Consider the following 3,862-nt stretch of genomic DNA (forward strand, 5'->3'; position numbering starts at 1 on the left):
TCTGAATACCTGAGTCACAGCCTGGTAAGAACCCATGCAGGTGACAGAGCTTATGTGCCTGAGGTTTTCCAAGTGCTTGTACTCAAAATAAAATTTAAAAAAAAAAAAAAAAGCCTAACATTTCACGCCGTCCAATAGCCCTTGTGGCACAGTGCTTTTTGGAAAAAAACCCTGAGTGGGAAGAGAAATATTAAAGTGGTGGAGTTTTACCAAACCTATGAAGTGCAGAGGAAATCCTTTGTTTGTTGAAGAAACGACACTCTTACTTTTGCAGAAATGGGCCAGGGGCCAGAGGAAAAGAAAAAAAGAAGAAAAAAACCAGGTAAGGTACTGGGATAATAAGCAGAGCCTGATGCGAACCACACATGGGAACCTGCCTGCCACCTGCAGCAAGACGCATTAGCGACTACTGAAACCTTTTTGTCACAACTGACCTATTTACTGCCCAGAGGGCCCAGGCGGAGGCGACTGCCATGTGGACTGAGTGAAGAGGCAGCTCAGTGGGGCCTGTGGAGGGAAGAAATCCAAGAGAACTTCGGGGCGGGGGTGTTGGCCTTAGAAAGACAGTAAAACACTTATGTTCAGAGGTGGATCGACTATAGTTCTAGGCTCTGTTCCCTGGGGAGGCCTGGAGGGGAGACCACAGGCTTAGCTGCTGTGGAGAGAGGCACTTCGGCGGCCGTGCTTGGCTCTGGACGCGGGGCATGGTTTATGGGTGGGCAGCAAAGAACACCGTTTTGTACTTCCTGGCTCAGCTCTGTAGTGCTCAGTGCTCCAAAAGAGACACATGCTCCCTCTCAAGATGAATGGGTATGAAACTGAAGGTAAATATGACTTGCCTTACTCCTCTCTATTTCAAGTACTCAATTGAAAAGCAATCTTATAAAGAGAGCTTTATTGTATAATAACACTGAAAAGAAGTTCAAAGCTCCTGGAGTCAAGTATACAAAGGCATGGTTTTGACAGGCCTGTAAGCGATGCTGTTATGAAGCCCCCTGAGGGTAAACAGCTTTGCTCTGAGCCCGGCTAATCAAATGGATCCAAGCATCAGTGGCAATGAGGAGGTGGGTTAACAAGACCTGGCATTAGGATCCCTAGAAACTCTAGACAGGCTGAAAACCATTTCTGAAATGGGCAAAAGGGCAGAGTGATGCTGGGAATCTCGGTTTTGAAATTATAGGGCTACCATTGGAATTAGTGTCGAGGAAGCCACCAGCTGCAAGCTAAGGTGGCTGGGAAGGATGGACAGAGTAGCTAGCTGGTGAGCAGATGCGGGAGGTGTGAACAAATAGACTGAATGTCTTCCTTCCCTTCCAACATCCTCCACCAGTTAGACCGTATCCCTACTGTTAGATATGCTACGTAGTAGATCCTAAAGAGGAAGTCATAGGAGACAAAAGAAGGGAAAAATGAAGGTCAGGCAGAGGAAAGATAAGGGTAATGGAGGGCACTGTGAAACCTTTCCAAATGCAGAGGCGCAGTAACATTCAAGGAAATGCTATGTTATTTTTCCTCTCCTTACCCCACTTCAAGTTTTGATGTTGCTGTTCTGTGTTGCAACCTCAAGTCGTATGACAGCTTCGGGAGTGAATGATTGACAGCACTGGATTGCACCCAACCACTGCCCACAGCCAAGAGCGGTGAGCTACTGCAATGGCTGCCCTAACTGCATTTCCAGGTCTTTCTACAGGGACACTTTTTTTTCTCTTTTCTCTTCCCTTCCTTTCTCTTCCATTCTTCTTCCTCTTCTTCATCTCTTCCTCTTCTCTCTCTTTCACTCTGTCGCTCTCTTTTGTTGGTGTTGATTTTGCATTTAAATTTACTTTAAATCCCACCACCTAGAGCGGCATTTATTTTCAAAATTGTCACAGAAGGGAGGAGAAACGGGCACCCTGGCTTCTGGAGCGTGGAGCAGCAACTCAGGGGAAAAGAACTTCCCTGAGCTAACTAACCATCTGGGCCATACTCTGTCCTTTGCCACTTAGTATCGAAGAAAGTAAGGGCATCGTTAAACTCGTAGTTGTGAGAAACGCTCGGCCAAATAAATGCTAGGCTCTTTGGCACATGCTATTCCCAGGAATGACGCGATTTTTCTTCACTTACCGTCATGACAAAGCTAAAGAAAAAGGAACACAGAGCACTCGAATAGCAGGGCACTGGGGAAATGAAGACAGTTAAGCAAATATTGGTCCATATGTGGCGATCCTCTCCTTTGTGCACACTTTAAACCAAAGCACAGCCTCTTAGCAGCGTGGTTGAAGTTAAAGTATTCTCACGCACACGTGAAAGGAAGGGCATTTGAACTAGCAGTCCATCTCTGGGCTGTACAAAGCCTCCCAAGGGTTCTGTAGGATGAAATTCGCGTGCTCCTGAGGTGTCTGCTTCTTGCACTGGTACAAAATTAAGTAGAATATAATTAGTTATTCAGTGACATTGGAATTCTAAAGGCGATAAAAGAGAAAGAAATATTCTGGAGTCAGACTGCCTTGTTTGACTGCTGCCAAGGAGTTAATCCATTAACGAGGAAATACTGGACCTAAATGGACTAAATTCATTATTTTTTCTGCTGCTAAAATTTTGTTTGGATAACTGAAAAAGATGAAGTGGAAAAAGGAGACATTCATGTCTCATATGGAAGGAAAGGCCTGGTTGTGTCTGATATTGGAGAACAAATTTTTCTAGGACTATTCATTCTAGTGAAAATATTACCTTTGTGTCTCTGCCAGTGGAGCGTTCTAATTTGCGATTCAGGATTATTTGTCCTGTTGTGGTTGTTTCATTCTCCTTTAAAATTCTTTCCTTTTTCTTTACTACTTGTTTTGCTTTCAAACTCCAGCTGATGTACATGGCTAAATAGTTTTCCAGAAAATGAATGAAGCAAAAATTCTCAGTTGGCCCTCGGTTACGGGACCATCGAAGTTATTGCAAGGGTTGTACACTGCCTCCCATGTGGAAATTGATTTGTGCATTTCTCACTTGGGATTAGGCAATGAGTAAGGCCTCTTTCTTGGAATGGAGCCATAACTTAATGCTTTTTGTTGTACATCAGTCTGAGGCATGAATATGCCATCTAGCAATACAGAAAGGACATTTTGCTCCTGAATTAATCAGTGGGCCTCCCCCAGGGTCTGAGGGTCAGAGGCTGGACCACAGGGTCCGAATTGCCCGGCTTTGTGACACTCAAGGCATCTCCGGAAAAACATTGGATCCTTGGGGGTTTCAGGGATGCACAGCTGCTTTTCTGGCTTTGTTTTGACCTTGGCCTTCTCTTCTTCCAAAAGAACATCTACTCCAGGTGTTTCAAAATGCACAGGAGAAAATACAGGGGTCATTCAGAGAGTCCCACAGGACACTGATGGAAATTTAGTTTCATGCAATTCTGAAAATGTTCACCTTGCTCGAGTAGGTCCTGTATTGTTAGGAATGCTTCCCTCTGCAGTGGTTGCAGAGTAGAATGAATTTCTGGAAAATTCTCCAGCCCAAAGTTACATCCTTCAGAGATCCCCGAATTCCCAAAGCCTCAGCTCACCTGGGCATAAAGAAACTGAGTATTTATTTGGTTTACACCCATCTGCGTCTGACTTTTGGCCCAAATTCAAGGGTCCTTGGTAACTTCCAGTCTCTCTACCTGCTCTAGAATTTTAATTTAGAGGTGGTAGTGAGAAAGCTAAAAATGATTTATATCTGAAGAAAAGGGTATGTCACCAAAGTATCTTTTCCTGAAAATAATAAATCACTTCCTTTTTATTCTCTCAGAAGATAGCATAGATCAGTGGATTGATAGTTTCATTCTATTATTAGGAAGGAATTAGAGATCTCACGTTTTCAGTCAAATCAGTCCTGTGCTTGTGGGTCCACACTG

The 3,862-nt window shown here is 44.1% G+C and overlaps 1 pseudogene; it reads right to left on the minus strand.

Annotated features, from left to right (window-relative positions):
• LOC105291590 overlaps positions 1 to 3,862 on the minus strand; it is a 42,025-nt pseudogene that overhangs the window by 24,248 nt on the left and 13,915 nt on the right.

This window comes from Pteropus vampyrus, unplaced genomic scaffold (genome assembly GCF_000151845.1).
Source record: "Pteropus vampyrus isolate Shadow unplaced genomic scaffold, Pvam_2.0 Scaffold47, whole genome shotgun sequence".
NCBI lineage: Eukaryota > Metazoa > Chordata > Mammalia > Chiroptera > Pteropodidae > Pteropus > Pteropus vampyrus.